This window comes from Oryctolagus cuniculus, chromosome 6, assembly GCF_051225735.1.
Source record: "Oryctolagus cuniculus isolate XC-2025 breed Fujian yellow rabbit chromosome 6, ASM5122573v1, whole genome shotgun sequence".
NCBI lineage: Eukaryota > Metazoa > Chordata > Mammalia > Lagomorpha > Leporidae > Oryctolagus > Oryctolagus cuniculus.
Window position 1 is genome coordinate 9,698,603 of NC_142872.1, and position 17,631 is coordinate 9,716,233.

At 42.7% G+C, this 17,631-nt stretch overlaps 1 long non-coding RNA gene across 12 annotated transcripts in view; it reads right to left on the minus strand.

Moving 5' to 3' along the window:
- Positions 1-17,631, minus strand: part of LOC149126006 (uncharacterized) — a 453,707-nt gene that overhangs the window by 353,340 nt on the left and 82,736 nt on the right. For 5 of the 12 annotated variants that reach the window (XR_016235147.1, XR_016235145.1, XR_016235143.1 and 2 more), the window contains exon 3: positions 9,135-9,271. The exons of 4 other annotated variants lie outside the window; for them this stretch is intronic. This is a non-coding gene — a long non-coding RNA (uncharacterized LOC149126006). Of the gene's footprint in view, positions 1-1,512; positions 1,923-2,190; positions 2,206-9,134; positions 9,272-17,631 lie in introns of those variants that run through there. 3 more of the 12 variants (XR_016235150.1, XR_016235151.1, XR_016235149.1) reach the window with 3 other exon arrangements.

Sequence of the window (17,631 nt, forward strand, 5' to 3'; positions counted from 1 at the left end):
ATAAAGCCTGTAATACCGGCATCCCACATGGGCACCGGCTCGTGTCCAGGCTGCTCCACTTCCCATCCAGCTCCCTGCTAATGACCTGGGAAAAACAGAGAAGGAAGGCCCAAGCACTCAGACCCCAGCTACCCATGTGGGAAACCAGGAAGCAGCTCCAGGCTCCTGGCTTCAGCCTGGATCAACACTGGCTGTTGCAGGCATCTGGGGAGTGAACCAATGGAAGGAAGATCTCTCTCTCTCTCTCTCTCTCTCTCTCTCTCTCTAGTGCTAAGTTGCAAATAAATCTTTAAACAAAAAAAAGTCTATTTTGGTGCAAAAAATGTTTCAAAATCCAATGCAGTTTTTTTAAGAACTTTTTGAACAACCCTTATAGGAATCCACATTATAGTGATTAGAAATGTGTTTGAGGAGCCAGCGCTGTGGCGTAGGGGGGTAAAGTCGCCACCTGCAGTGCCAGCATCCCATATGGGCGTCAGTTTGAGTCCTGGCTGCTCTACTTCCAATCCAGCTCTCTGCTATGGCCTGGGAAAGCAGTAGAAGAGAGCCCAAGTCCTTGGACCCTTGCACCCGCATGGGAGACCTAGAAGAAGCTCCTGGCTCTTGGCTTCAGATTGGCACAGCTCCAGCCATTGCAGCCAACTGGAAAGTGAACCAGCAGACGGAAGACCTCTCTGTCTCTCCCTCTCTCTGTGTAACTCTGACTTTCAAATAAATAAATAAATCTTTTAAAAAAAGAAATGTTTGAATCATGACAAGAGCTATATTAATGTTGGCTACTACTGTTACTGCTATTATTTAATGAGTGTTCGCCAAGCGCTATCCACGTGAGAACACCAGTAACACAACTCAAGGCCTGTCCCCAAGGACCTTCAATCTCACAAGGAATCAAAGTCACACTAGGGAAACCAGGAGAATGCACAAGGTGCAAATTTGCCACTCGGGTTGCTAACTCAGCAGGAGCTCCCCCAAGTCAGAGCAGCCTATTTGCTACAGGATTCCTGGGAAGGCAGACTTGCAGAGCAGGCCTTAAGTAAGAAGCAGGATTTTAAGAGTTACCTTAGGGTCAACCCTTGGACATGTGGTCCACAGATGTGTTTTGTTTGGCTTATACAGTATTTTTCAAACACTTTAATTAGTTGCCAGCTTTTAAAATTAAATCACCATCCACCCCACCTCACCCATTTAATTACCTGCCTGGTTCCTGCCATTATGTGAGTCGGTAACTCCTCATCTATGGACTCAACTTGCGTTTTCATTGTCACTGGTAACTACAAGCTTTGGTAAACAAATTAGAATAATTTATTTTCTTCATATAGTGACACACATCTCTGCTTTACTACATGCTAACAAGATTCATTTTTTAAAAAATTTAAGTACATTTTCTTCTTAGAAACTGATTTCTATCCAGACCAACTGGAACTGAATTTTAAGGAAAAATGTGTTAAGGTATTGCAATTTCTTCAACCATTCTATTGTTCTGGGTTTTTTTAATCGAATTTCTGCATTAGAACTTCATCAACTATTATATACAGGCATCGAGAGAAGAGTACAGTGCAATGCAATGGGAGATTTTAACACAAATTATTGAAAGACCTGGCAACAAAACAAAGTTCATAAGAGACCAACTCATTTTGGCCTTGGCTGAAGCTGAGCTGGCTGCCAGCATGTGTCTGGGAGAGAATTAAGAGAAACAGTAGAGTTCACGTGCACCAGCTGTTCTGACCACATCCTGTTCTCTTCATCATGCAACAGGGACCCCAGGCCCTGAAAGGTTCAAGGAGGTCAAGACCATGACGTCCAGCGCCAAGCAGGTTAGATCAATGCACTCTGCTAGTTGCTCACACACTCAGCCTGGGGAGACAGGACGTGCAGGTTCCACTGGGGTGCAGGGTGGACCGTCAAGGGAAGCAGATGTCAATCTGAGCATGGAATGGTGATTACCAGAGGGTGAGAATGGTGGGGGGAGAAGGGATACACACAGCAGGATCATGAACAACAAACCATAGCCCGAAAGAGCAAGGTCCAGTGCCCCACAGCACAGTGGGGTGACCATAATATAGAGTAACCTACAGTGTGTTTAACGAGCAAATACAAGAGAGCAGTTTCAACAGCTCCAAACATAATGACAAGGAGTGGGAAAGAATAATTACCCTGATTTGGCCAGTAGACATTGTATACATTTATTGGAAAATCACATTGTACCTGTAAATACAAGTAAGTGTCGCAGAAAAAAATTCAGTACTTAAGGATATGGAAATGGTAACTAATCATGCACTGAATTATCAGACTATACCTCATTAATATATGTACCATCAAGATTTAAAAATCATATTCCATAAAACAAATTTGGTACAGCTTAGAAAGCCCAAATCCCTTATCAGAGTGCCAGTAGAGTTCTGGCTGCACTCCCCATTCCAGCTTCCTAGTCACGTGGATCCTAGGAGACAGCAGGCGATGGTTCTAGGAGTTGGGTCCCTGCCACCGACACAGAGACCTGGTTGGGTCCCCGGCTTTGCTCTGCACTAGCTCCAGTCACCGACAGCGTTTGGGGAGTGAACGTGCAGATGGGAGCCCTGTTTCCATGTTGATCTTTCAAATGACTGCTGAATAAACTGTTACCCTACACACAAAAACTGAAAGGTTTTCTCAAGAACTTTGTCTTTCAAATCTCCATCTCGTGCTTTTTAACTGACATTTAAAAATATTGCTTGGTTTCCACACTTTCTAAGATAACCAGGGTCAGTGACATGTTTTTGAGGATTCTTTGAAGTGGAACCAATAGTATTAAGCTTCACAATAAAAAATAAATATGCCTCCTGATCTACCAGACCACTGTCGGTATCTCATTCTCTTCTGCCTAATCTCTGCCTAACGTTATCTGTTGGGACACATTTCCTTGCAAGTTCTGAGCACCACAAATAAGGGATATGCTGATCCATGAAGACAGTTCCTCCTTAGATTACTGTCTGTTCTGCAGAGGAAGTGCAGAGCGTCCAGTGCTGGGTCAGACGTACAGGCCTCCCTTAACTGACTGTCTCACACGCGCTGAATATCAATTCCACATCGACTTTCCTGGCAGAGCCTTTACCTTGATTGAAATCTGCCACGAATGCCAGACAAACAACCTAACGCAGTTTTCACACGATGGCGAGAGCAGGACGACACATCCATCACGAATTTAACTAGGACGCTGTTATGATCAGAGAACATCTAAGGCAACCTGGATTGCCCTGCTTGCAAATTAAAGATTACTATGAAGAACAGGTTCTGTGCCATGTTTTAATGTGTCTTTAAGGGCTATTTATTATTATTGTGTCAGAATAACCAGGCTCAATGAAAAATGCACATCTTCTTAAATCACAGAAATTATTAATAGATTCCCTAACTGCTCCTCAAAAAAAAAAATCTATGGGGCTTGAAAATTACCTCTATTAGACTTTGTTCCTTTAAAACTCGTTATTGGGCATCACAAGTGAGTGTTCCACGACACTTTCTAAAAATAAGCAGCAATCTAGGAGACGTAATCCACAGCTGAACGGAAAACTAGGTGACAGACAGAAGACTCTGCTATTAGCATTTTTGAAGGCACAGATAGCTGGTCCACAATTGTTTATTTTTCTTCCATTTCCCACATCTAATTAGGGAGGAAGGAAGCGATGTTTCTTGTTCTCCATGCTGTGAGTTCACACTGCTGAGAACAAATGAGAGAAGCTTCCACCTTTTAAAAATATGTGTGCTTCTATGTGCCTCTGGTCTGCTCTAGGCCAACAACATTTACAGCAGTAAATTAATAATAAGCTCTAAATTACAGGCACTGAAACATGTTACTAATGCTTTCACTTTCTGGGAGCACGAATGAGCCAAGGGCATTATTTTTTATCACAGTTGCTTTGTATCATTTTTTATTGTAAGTATGCATCTATCATTCCCTATTAGTATTTAAAAGTTACAAATTGCAAAGTATTTAGACTGATTTTTGAAGAATAATAGATGGGGACCAGCAGTAAGGGGATTAAAATGCGCTCCAAGAAGGCAGTAATTAAATCATCATGTTAGTAACACAAGCATAGACATTTGTCAGTGAGACAAACTAACATAAAATTAAAGGTATCACAAGTTAATGGAGTATTGGAAGACAGGTTCGACAGTTTACTGTGATAACATATTTTAAACTGTTTTGGGGACAAGAATCAATTTGTTCCTGGTGACACACGAGATACCTAATAGCAAAGAAGAGATGAAAAAGATATAAAGTATAAAAAGTAAGCTCCGGCCGGCACCACGGCTCACTAGGCTAATCCTCTGCCTAGCGGCGCCGGCACACCGGGTTCTAGTCCCGGTTGGGGCGCCGGTTCTGTCCCGGTTGCCCCTCTTCCAAGCCAGCTCTCTGCTGTGGCCCGGGAGTGCAGTGGAGGATGGCCCAAGTGCTTGGGCCCTGCACCCCATGGGAGACCAGGAGAAGCACCTGGCTCCTGCCATCGGATCAGCGCGGTGCGCCGGCCGCAGCACGCCGGCCGCGGCGGCCATTGGAGGGTGAACCAACGGCAAAGGAAGACCTTTCTCTCTGTCTCTCTCTCTCACTGTCCACTCTGCCTGTCAAAAAAAAAAAAAAAAGTAAGCGCCAATGCTCCAATAAGCTCGAAAAGCACGCCCACAAATATTTAACTGAACACGAGCTGGCATGAGCTTTGTAAACACATGTGAAAAGCCAGAATCCTCAAATAAACTGCCAAATACAAACCCCAAAAATTGTCACCAATCTAACAGGGAATACATAAGAAGAAAAAAGTGAAAGGATTAAAAAAAGTCTACATGCAGAAACAAACTTTCCAGAATGAATACAATTGAAGAACCAAAGATACCAGATGTAATTGTTTCTAAGAAATTCAGTAATCTATCAGTAATTTTGGCAAATGAAAGCGGTTCAAAATGTTCCCGTTCAACACCAAAGGTTAGTAATCTGTAAGGAGAAATGGGTACGGCGGCATTACCAGTAACAGAGAGTGGTTGAAGTGGGTTAAGCTGTGGCTGGAGACATTCAGATGCCCTGTCAGAGGGCCTCAGATCAAGCCCCACTTTTGCTTCCACCAGCTGTCTGCTAATGCACGCTCCAGCAAGGTGGCCAAGGAAGGATCATGGGCTTGTCCCTGCCACTCTGTGTCAGACCCAGATGGACATCCAGGGTCCTGACTTGAGCCTCGTCCAGCCCTGGGCTGTTGAAGGCATTTGGGGAATGAGTTTGTGGATGGAAGAGATATATGTCTGTCTGTCTACCTTTCAAATAAATATTTTTTTTAATTGTAACCATTTTGATTTACAAGGAAGATAGGACCATTATGAACTATTTCACTCCCTTGGCAAAATGTCAAAATAAATACAGAGAAATTGAGAGACATACAAAGAAAGATACGCAAACCCATAATCTTGGTGGGAATTTTAACACAGAATTCTCAGCAACCTATAGAAAAGAGAGCACCCCCCAAAAAAGCAAATATTGAAGTAGAACTAAAACAACTTACATATTGAAAAAGAAATACAGGATACGCACAGGACGCTACAGTCCACAACTACAGAATAAGTGTGGTACAAGAACACATGTAGACAGACTTGAAAAGTGTTCTAAAGCTATAAAGCACAGTTCAACAATTTTCAGACAACTACAATCATACTAACAATGGCTTCTGGCAGCAATAAAATTAAGCCAGAAATGAACTGCTGAAAACCACCAGCTACAAAGGCTCATATATTTGAGAGGAAACTACTCTTAACTAACCCATGAGTCAGAAAGAAATTACCACAAGAGGGGGGACGCTGCAGTCATGGTTTTTCAGAGAGAAATTTATAGGCTTTAACGCATTCATCAGAAACAAAGAAGGACTAAAATTCATGAGTGTTTCCCAAGAAGGGAAACTAAAGAAAAGCAAAACAACCTCCAAGAACATAGAAGGGAAATTGTAATCATCGCAGAAGAGAATTAAGAAATAATACAACATGGAGGCACAAGATAGAGAACATGACCTATACAAGTGATTCTAAGGAGAATGGTCATGAGAAAGAGAGATGATACAAATCATCAATATGAGAAAGAGCAGATATTACAATGACATAGGAGAATTTTAACTTAACCTCAATACATGTAAAATTTTAAATGAAACAGATCATCTTCCTTAAAAGCTTCCCAAAACTTGACAGAAACAGCAAAGAGAGTGGCAAGATAAAGTAAGAATGACCCTGAAGTGCCTGTAATCAAAAGAAATGCAATCAGTAGGTTTGGACTTATTTTAATAAGTCCATTTCAAAAGAAATCTTAGGTCTCACATGGCTCTACTAGAAATATTATCTAAAAATTAATATGTAAACATATTTCTTTTTACACGGCCTTATCAGGAAACAAACAAACAAACAAAAAAAAAACAATGTGGTAATACACCCAACTAGTTTAGAAGACCATCAGAACCTTGAAACCAAAATCCAACAAGGAAACAGATGGGACAGCAAAGTGACGGCCATTTCACTTGTGAACATGCATGCAAAATAAAAAAGTATTGAAAATTTAAAATACTGCATAAAATTCAACAAAATAGAAAAATATAATACTATATTGACTGTATGACAAGTATACAGTTTGATTTAAACAATAGAAAGGCAAATAGTACTTATTTAATTACAGGGAAAACTGTGTTACCATATAACTACGAAAATTAAAAATCCCAATGAATATTTTTAAAATTTAAAAATAGCATCTTTCCAAACTAGGAACAGAATTCTTCATTTGATAAGAGCATCCATTTTATTTAAAAATGGTGTGTGATGAAATATTTCTTTTATGAGTATGTAAAAGATACAGACCTGGTACTGGAGATATTACTCATTTCAATAATGGGAGAAAAGTAGGTAAAGACGTAAGAAGAAACAATATCATTATTCTTCAGTGATGTGACTGTCCTCACATAAATAGAATTCCCCAAATCTATAAATATGTTGCATTATTGAATCAGAAGATTTATTTTTTGCTGGATTCAAAATTAATTTTAAATATATTTATTTATATGTACAAGTCATAACAGAGTAACTATGGAGAGGTGTAATTTATTAAGGTATGAAGCATACCCAATAATAAATATAACAAAATGCATGTAAACAAACCTCTGCAAGTAAACATCTAATATTCTATTAGGAAACATTAAAGCAGACCTTACTAGATAATGAGAAGTATCATATTTATGAATTGGAAGACTCTATTTTCAAGATTTAAGTTCTTCTCAAATTAATTCATAGTTTCAGTTTATTCCCAGGTAATTTTTATTGTTATTTAGTTGCTGATCATAATAGGTTAGTTTTTAAAAATTGTGTGAATACGCAGTGCCTTCAAGACACCCTTGAAGAACAGGATTTGAGTCTTATTCCACATGTCAATATTTATTCTAAAGACACAGTGAGACAAGGCAGTATCAACACAGAAATGGACAGAGTAGGATGGATTGAATCCAGAATAGCACACACACCTCCTGCCACCCCGCCACACACACACAGTCGTATCGGATCTTAGCATTTGACAGGAGACGCCTTGTAAATCAGTGGTAAAGAATACATGTTCCAATGACATTCTGAGTCCTTCTGTTGTCTATGCCGCCTTGTCTCCAGCTACTTCTCCGTCCTCGACCATCACAATCCACTCCCTCCCTCCTCACGGGTTATCCTTGCAATTGTTCAAGTGCACCAGACCCCGTGCCCCAGGATCTTCCCATCGCTGCATTATTGGCCCTGCTCATGACCACCAAAATCATCTTCCTTGACTAGCCTCTAAAAAACAGGCATCACCATGACTGTATTACCCTGATCCATTTTCCTTTGTTTTCTGCATTTTTTAGAAGCTAAATCCATGAAACACAGGATTAGGCTTTTTTGCGCTGTGTCCCTACATCTGGATTCTTAGGTGAATATGTACTGGATGCATGAATAAAAGTAGGAAAAATATTCAAGCTTATGACACTTAAAGAAAATATTCAGTGGAGATATCACTTATATTCTCTTAAGTGACAATGAGGCACGAGAAAAGAGAGGGTATAAACAGCTTTGAGAAGACTGCGCGAAAGAAGCATGAAAATGTCAGATAAATTTTCTGGCTTAATATTCTATATATAGAAATCACACCCAAGTAAGTCATTTCAAAATGCAATCGTTATTTGAACAAAATAGGTACCATGGCATTAATGATGAAAGAGAAATAATAAATCAAAAAAACGGGATAATGCTAAATACATTTTTGTACATTCCTATGACGTACTATAACACATCATGTAAAATGATGTTTACAAATAACTTTAGCAATACTGGGAAAGCAAATGATAAACACCAATAATGAAGTATATTAAAAATGTACGAAAAACTATTTTATAGTAGAGTATCAAGGGAAGAGCTCAAGTATGCTTTGAAAATAGAAGGAAAACACAAAATTGTTAATATTACATATTAATGTAAATGATTTAATTTTTTATTTACCTGTGTTTCCTGGCCTGGGTGGGAGGCAAGGCACAGGATTTTAAAGATAAGGTTATCAGTCAAAAGCATTCCCTTCACTGTGGGTCTTTTGTTTCACTCTAGTTTTTTTTTTTTTTTTTTTTTTTTGACAGGCAAAGTGGACAGTGAGAGAGACAGAAAGAAAGGTCTTCCTTTGCCGTTGGTTCACCCTCCAATGGTCGCCACGGCCGGCACACGGCACTGATCCGAAGCTGGGAGCCAGGTGCTTCCTCCTGGTCTCCCATGGGGTGCAGGACCCAAGCACTTGGGCCATCCTCCACTGCACTCCCTGGCCACAGCAGAGAGCTGGCCTGGAAGAGGGGCAAACGGGACAGAATCCGGCGCCCCGACCAGGACTAGAACCCAGTGTACCGGCGCCACAGGTGGAGGATTAGCCTAGTGAACCATGGCACCGGCCCACTCTAGTATTTTTTTAACCTTTAAAAAATTTCTGTTTATTTACTTATTTGAAAGAAAGAAAGAAATCCTCCATCCACTGGTTTACTCTAGAAATGCCTACAGCAGCTGAGGTTAGGCCAGGCTCAAAGCAAGAGCCTGGAACCAGAGGCCTCCCGTGTGGGTGGCAGGGACTCAAGTACTTGATACATCACCTGCTGCCTCCTAGGGTTTGCAATGGCCGGAAGCTGGAGTCAGAAGAACAGCTGGGACTTACACTGCACACTCGAAGATGGGCTACAGGGTCTCAAGTGGGGTCCCAACACTGCACCAAACCAGTCCTCTACAGCATCTGTTCAGAGATTGGTCAGACATGTCAGCCGCCCTGTTCCTCTTTAATGCTCCCTCTGAATGCAGTTACTGCTAGCCACACCCTCTTGTCCAGACCACATGGCCCCTTTATTTTTTTATTATTTTTTAACTTTTATTTAATAAATATACATTTCCAAAGTACAACTTTTGATTATAGTGGCTTTTTCCCCCATAACCTCCTTCCCACCCGCAACCCTCCTATCTCCCACTCCCTCTCCCATCCCGTTCTTCATCAAGATTCATTTTTTTTTTTATTTTTTGACAGGCAAAGTGGACAGTGAGAGAGAGACAGAAAGAGAGGTCTTCCTTTGCCGTTGGTTCACCCTCCAATGGCCGCTGCGACCGGTGCACCACGCTGATCCGATGGCAGGAGCCAGGTACTTCTCCTGCTCTCCCATGGGGTGCAGGGCCCAAGCACTTGGGCCATCCTCCACTGCACTCCCTGGCCATAGCAGAGAGCTGGCCTGGAAGAAGGGCAACCGGGACAGAATCCAGCACCCCGACTGGGACTAGAACCCCGTGTTCCAGCGCTGCTAGGCGGAGGATTAGCCTAGTGAGCTGTGGCGCCGGCTAGATTCATTTTCAATTATCTCTATATAGAGAAGATCCATTTAGTATATACTAAGTAAAGATTTCAACAGTTCACACCCACAAAGACATACAAAGTATAAAGTACTATTTGAGTACTAGTTTTACCATTAATTCACATAGTACAACACATTAAGGATCGAGATCCTACATGGGGAGCAAGTGCACAGTGATTCTTGTTGTTGATTTAACAACTGACACTCTTATTTTTGATGTCAGTAATCACCCTAGGCTCTTGTCATGAGCTGCCGAGGCTATGGAAGCCTTTTGAGTTCACCAACTCCCATCTTATTTCGACAAGGTCGTAGTCAAAGTGGAAGTTCTCTCCTCCCTTCAGAGAAAGGTACCTCCTTCTTTGATGGCCCGTTCTTTCTGCTGGGATCTCAGTCACAGAGATCTATCTTTTAGGTTTGTTGTTTTGTTGGTTTTTTTGTTTGTTTGTTTTTGCCAGTCTCTTGGCTTTCCATGCCTGAAATACTCTCATGGGCTTTTTAGCCAGATCTGAATGCCTTAAGGGCTGATTCTGAGCACATGACCCTCTTTAAACAAGGCATTTTACCAAGAAACTCCTTTGCCTTTTGGGTTAGACTCTGACATGTGCCAACCTAGCTACCCTTCCTTTCTTCCAGCTGCTCTGTACTCTCTTCTCTGATGCTACTCAGAGTCCAGCAAAATGCCTCTCCTAGTCTTCCCAGTCACTCGAGTCTTTTCTTCCCCGCCTCCTGGTTCCATTATACTCAATATCTTTCATAACGGATATCACCAACGCACTTTTAAACAAATTTGCTTTTTAATTTATTTGAAAGGCAGAGTTAGAGACACAGAGGGAGAGGGAGAGGGAGAAGGAGGAAGGATGGGAAGGAGACATATCGCCCATCTGCTGGTTCATTCCCTAAATGACCACAACACCCAGGGCTGGGCCAGGCCAAGAACAGGAGTTTCTTCTGGGTCTCCCACATGGGTGTAGGGGCCCAAGCACTTGAACCTTCTTCAATTGATCTCCCAAGTGCATTAGCTGAACTGGAGTGGGGCAGCTGTGACAGGAACTGGCGCCCAAGTGGGATGCGGGCAAAAGAGGTAGCTTAATCTTCTGCAGCAAAGCACTGGCCCCTATGAACCTTTTGAAGACCTCTCCTGTGCATGGATTTCAAATGTTTTTGTAGCAAAATCAACTCACCTTTCAATTCCACTTTCCAGGAACTTGTGGGAGTATCTTGCATGTGCACGCTTGCTCCACCAACCCTGCAATTCAGTGCCCCAGGCTAAGAGCAGCCCATGCACTCTGAAATCTCCAGAACCACATTTCCATCAACACTGGACTTCTACTTACCTGCCTGGTCTGGGAGGATCTACGGGCACAAGCTAAGCCCGTCGTCCACCTCCAGGCTTGAGAGAGCAGAGTCCTGCCAGGCCAGAGAAGCCAGCAGCAGCCAACCAAACACTGGCACAGGAAGAAACAGTCTGTGGTCATTTTTCAAATTTGTCTTTATTTACAGATAAAAATGTATGTACGTATTGTGTACAGCAAGATGTTTTGAAGTACACATAAAAATGGTTAAATGTAGCTAATTCACAAATGAATTACCACTTGTGGCTATTATTTCTACAGCGAGCATATTGTATGCCCAGCCTTTTAGCATATTTCACGGATACAAAAATAGCCTGACTCCTGTCTCAGACACGTGACCCGCTCAGGCTTTCCCGGTGTGACATTATCTTCTGTGTGCACAGCACCGCGCTGTCCTGCATCTGCACCCCGTGATGGTCACTCAGAGGAGCTTCACTCAAGCATTGTAGTGGACATTTTGCATATATTTTATGTCATCTCCCAGACTCCTGTTTGGCTGCATCCATTAGTTCTTTCTCTCCTCTTGAGCAGCTGAGAGTGCAAGGTTCTTCCTCCACAAACTGTGCTGAGAGACCACGGGTTGTGTCTCTGCATCTTCACTAACCCACTGACCCGTGAGGAGCCCTTTACGGGAAACTTCTGTTTGCTGTGTAGTTCTACCCCGTGCACGTAATACAAATCAGAGGTGGAGCTGGCAATCTCTCCATAGCTGTAGGTGATGCCTTTGCTTTCCCTATCACTAATTTCCATGCAATCAATCTACTCAAAGGTAGATATTTTAATCTAATTCTGGAAGCCTTCCTCCATGCCATTCAACTGCCAAACGTATCTCGAAACCATCCACCTCCAGTACAAATCAGTAAGACTCCAATCAGTGGATTATATACCCAAACATGAGTTTATTTTTGCCAACAGAACACAACTATACCACAGATACTTTCCAAGATGCAAATACTTAGCTCTTTCCTTTCAACATCAGTTCACCAAGGGCCGGGACGGTGAACCAAAGTCAGCCAAGTAGGTCTGAAACAGAAACTATCAGTCACACCTTTCAAACACAGCCACACATTGCTTAACGATAAAATGTGTTTTGCAAACTGGATCATTAGGCAGTTTCATCATTGTGAAAATAGAGTGTACTCGCACAATGTAGAAGGAATACATCAATCACAGCACACCAAAGCTTTTTAAAATGTAAGTAGAAGGAGAGATTATAAAATATGATAAAAAATGGTAAATACGTAAACCAATAATATAGCCGTTTGTTATCAGGTATCATGGATCCTAGATAATTGGAAGTGCTATGCTTCTATATGATTGGCAGTCCAATAGATTTATACCAGTATCCCCACAAACACATCAGCAATAGTTGAGCGATTATGTTACAGCGGCCATGAGGTCATTAGACAACAGGGACTTTCAGCTCCACTACAGTCTGACGGAACCACACAAGTGACCCATCACTGACCAGACTGCTGTGCAAAGCTGTACTTTCCGATTGCTGCATTATTAATGACCTTTTTTTCTGTTTGACCCGGGCTACTTCACTCTAACTCACTGGGTGCCGTGTCAGAGATACAAAGTCTCCAAAGCAAATTTCAAAGGTTCCACTCCTGGTCCTTTCATCACCACCTTCTCAACAGCCTTTCAAAAGAATTCCCACGTGTGTAAAATCAAGAATAATTAGCAATCTCAGTCACTTGTGTCACATTTATATATTCATTGCCAAATCCATTTATTTTTTAACTAACTTCAACTTATAGTCATTACTGCTTGTCAGTAGGTGATAACATATACGGCTCACAGAGTTCATGAAAATCGCACACTTGTTAAATTTCAGGGCGAGACTTTAATGTTACAAGAGAAAAATTATTCAGAGCAAGGGACAGGATTGTGTACTCTAAAACATCTTTCACTTCTCAATTGAACTAAAAACAGGGTTTTCCAGACACACTTTATAGATCAGGTTTGAGGAGTAAGGACAGATTTAAAAAATAAGAGAATGACTTCATTCTTGAATTATTTGAACAAATGGGACATCAGGACTCAGAGTTCAAATAGAAAGCTCATAAGGGGCCAGCACCGTGGCTCACTAGGCTAATCCTCCACCCAGTGGAGCCAGCACACCGGGTTCTAGTCCCGGTCGGGGCGTCGGATTCTGTCCCGGTTGCCCCTCTTCCAGGCCAGCTCTGCTATGGCCCAGGAGTGCAATGGAGGATGGCCCAAGTGCTTGGGTCCTGCACCCCATGGGAGACCAGGAGAAGCACCTGGCTCCTGCCATCGGATCAGCGCAGTGCGCCGGCCGCGGCGGCCATTGGAGGGTGAACCAATGGCAAAAGGAAGACCTTTCTCTCTCTCTTTCACTGTCCACTCTGCCTGTCAAAAAAAAAAAAAAAAGCTCACAAGGACACACAAGAAAGAGAATAATGGGTACACAGGTTTATAGAGCAAGGGAGATGGTGACAGACACCCCCACTATGCCATTCCCTCTCCCCTCTGCAGTCTCCCAGAATATCAACATCCACTGCAAAGTCCCCAGGAATCCCCTCCACAGTGGGCTCTGGGATCTGAAGAAGAAAGGAAGCCCCACAGCCGGGCTGGTTCCCTCTCCCACACCCAGGGGGAGGCCTCAGCAGAACAGGAAGGCTCCTGCCTGCAGCCCCCACCCTGTACCCGTTTCCAGGCCGTCTGCTGGACAGTACCTGCTGCCCAGTCTTTGAGTTCCTTCAGGGCTTGCCACGCTGTCTTTCTCGAAGGCAAGGCCACGTTCAACCCCACCTCCCCTTGGTTTCAAATCTCAACTCTTTCGTAGAATTGCATCATTTCCTTCTGAGGCCAAGTATCTTGTTAAATTTTTTCAATGTTTCATTAACATGCAATTGCTGTGCATTTTCACTGGGTATGATGCAATATTTCAACTCACGTATGCAACACAAATGCATCACGTCAGGCCACGAGCCTTTCCACTGTGTTTGGAGACTACTGGCTCTTCTCTTCCGGTTCTTCGTGCAATACATTGTTGCGAACCACAGTTCGCAACACTAGATCTTGCTGCTTCTGACTGTGTTTGGGTGTCCATCACACAATCTGCCTTGATTCTGCCTTTCTCCCACCCTTCCCAGCCTCTACTAATTCCAAGTTCAGACTTTTATTTAACTTCTACATGTGACAGGGGACATGTCGTATTTGTCTTTTGGTGTCTGCCTTTTTTCAGTTAACATAATGCTGAGGCAATGTCACATCTAAACTGAACAGGGCAAACCATACATGACTTAAACATAGGTTTTCCAAGCAGTTTTATTCCATTATCTGAGGATTTAGCACCACTCTGCAGCCCTAAGTGCCATCAGAATACACTTCCACTATAGAACTGTCAAAATACAATATGGCCCACAGTAAAACCTAATAGGTAAATAACGTAACCAAACCAACTTCCTCCACACAGGGCCAGAACAATAATATTTTCACTAGTACTTGTGACTCAAGATACTAATATCTTACTAAATACATTTATCTCAAGTCTGTGTGCCTTTTTCCCTGGCTGGAATATTTTCGGATTTAGCCTTAGTGGTGGTTAACGTTGTAATCAAACTCATAAATAAAGGGAGAGACTCGGCTCGTTGTGAAGGAGCTGAGGCACGAAGTGCACACACAGCAGATTTCAAAGCTTTCCTCTGGAATATGTCAAAATATTGGAAAAGAATTGAGTGTCACAGCAAGTAGACTGTCTATTTCTCTGTATTGGGGGGGAGACTTTGAAGACGGAATTTTGTTGTTGTTTGCTTGCTTGCTTGCTGCTGCATAACCAACAATACATCTTTTCTTGGGTTTCCTTTTATTTGTGAATCTTTAAACACAGATCCTCATATTTCTTTATACACACACACACACTCACACACACACTCACACACACACACTTTGTTCAAGGTATGTAACTGCATTCATTCTGTACAAAAAACATAAAAACAAAACACAAGATGAGGTTTGTTTTCTTCTAAAACTCATGTTGCTTCTTAGTCCAAGGAAATGAAAATAATTCTGTTCTCAAGAATAATTTCTCTCTGTATATTAGATTTTGGACATCCAATCAAATAAGAAAAAAAGGAAATACAGTAATAAGTATGTGTGCTTCTAGAATGCTGTAAAATGTTGATGGATACCTTCTCTTTTTTAAAAAAAAACATACACTCTGGTGTTAGATAGGGTTCTCCTTGAAAGCCATCAGTGGGACATCTCTGGTCACCATGGGCTCAGAGAGAATCCACCAACACCCAGTAGCGTTCATATTCTATTTACCATCTTCATGCTTGTCCCACTGCAGGTACCACTCACAAGTTCTGGGTTGACAGCCTTGAACAGGGAACTTTGATAATCCCACTGACAGTCACAGTTTTTGTCATTAGTAGGGCAAACTGACAAATTATCAATGACACATTTATGCTAGGAATGGCGTCTCCTGGCAGCCGAGATGTTCAAAAACATACTTGAGCAGCAAAACGGATAGAGCGCCAGTTCACCACCTGGCTGTCGGGGTCAATGCTGGATGGAGATCTTTTGTTGGAGTGAGGCCGTGCTAAGATTATGATTTTTTTAGCAAAATCTTACGAAGTCAAATTCTGTGTTACATATTCACCTAATGTTTCTCCCATGGAAAGTTATGTCGCTTCCCACCAAGAAGTAAGTGAATCCTGGCTACACGTAGGATCAGCCTTCCCAAAAAGAGTGAGCTCAAGTCACAAGGAAAACCATGTGTATTTTCTCTAACACCCATCCCTAAGAGACATAAAGAGGTTGAATGTGTCTAGAAATGTTAACCAAGCATTTGAACCATATCATCTATGCATTCTTACACGCGTGTAACCTTTCCTTGGAAAAAAGTCACAATTCAGGAGTAGCAATTTTGCTAATATTCAGATAGGTTATAGAGTGCCTTGTCAGCTTAGCCCACTATGTTGACTAACACAGAGTGCTCCTTAGACATCATGTGTCCTCACGGTCCTGGAGGCAGCCAAGTCCAAGGTCATGGAGCCAATAGATTCATTGTCTGCCGAGACCCCACTTCCTGGCTGTACCATCACAGGCAGTTAAGGAGGCAGGCTGTTTCCACATGTTCTTGACAGGCAGAGTGGACAGTGAGAGAGAGAGACAGAGAGAAAGGTCTTCCTTTGCTGTTGGTTCACCCTCCAATGGCTTCCGCGGCCGGTGCACCGCACTGATCCGATGGCAGGAGCCAGGTACTTATCCTGGTCTCCCACGGGGTGCAGGGCCCAAGCACTTGGGCCATCCTCCACTGCATCCACATGTTGTTAACACGAACTAATCCCTTCAGGAAGTCCCCACCTTCAAGACCCAATTCTCTTCCAAAGGCCCTGTCTCCAAATACCACGAGATTTGGGGATTAAGGTTACAACATAGGCATTTGGGGAGACACAGACATGCAGACCACAGCACTTAACAAATAAAATGATGTGCATGTATGACCAAACATGCCTTTAACCATTCTCACATCAAGTCTAATCACTGCATGAAATTACAGGACCTACTGTCCACTTCCAGGGAAGTACAGTGGTTACCAGCATAGAGCTCTACGGGTGCCAGAGGCCCTGGGTTTCAGGTACAGCTGTCACTATCTATGTTTCCTTGGCCAACTCAATTACCAACTCTGGCTCAGTTTTGTCACCTGCAAAATAATTATACTAATAAATCCCTCCCAACCAGATTGTCTTGAGGAAATATATGCAGGAATCACTTGGAATGATTGCCTGGTGTTTATTAAGGAATACGTGCATGCTTGACACTATTATTCTCTGTGATATTATCACTGCAAATAAAGAAATACCTCTGCATAGCACACTGCTGCTTGCACAGAGCTTTTCCATTGGAATCTTGTTGTTTATATGACTTACACGTCCTCTCCTGCACTGAGAGCCTTTGTAATGAAACTCTGTCTTTTCTCTTCTGAGATGCACATCCAGTCACACACCTGAGTCCTGCCTCACCCACTGCCTCTCCTGAATGAAACCTTCAAGTCCACTGGGACTCTGCCTGGTGCCACAAGCTTTGCTCCAACAACGATGAGCCAAACGCAGAATCTCTTCTTGGAACCATTATCACGTGATGCATAGGTTGGCTGCAGCTCAAAGACTGCACCCAGAGGACACAGGCTGGGGTGACAAACACCAGTAGCAGAAAGCTACAAGGAAGAGAAAATGCTGAGTATAGGGCAAGGCGGTCCGCCAGGTGCAGCAAGAGAAAGGGCCGTGGAGAGCGTACTGCTGAGGACGGCCGGTGAGGACCTTGCAAGCCAGCAGCCGCCAGCCCTTCCAATTCCATGGCCCAGCATTTTTATTTCACTTAAGGTTTCGTGGGCTGAGGATCCTCTTTCTCCATTTTCCCAGCAATGG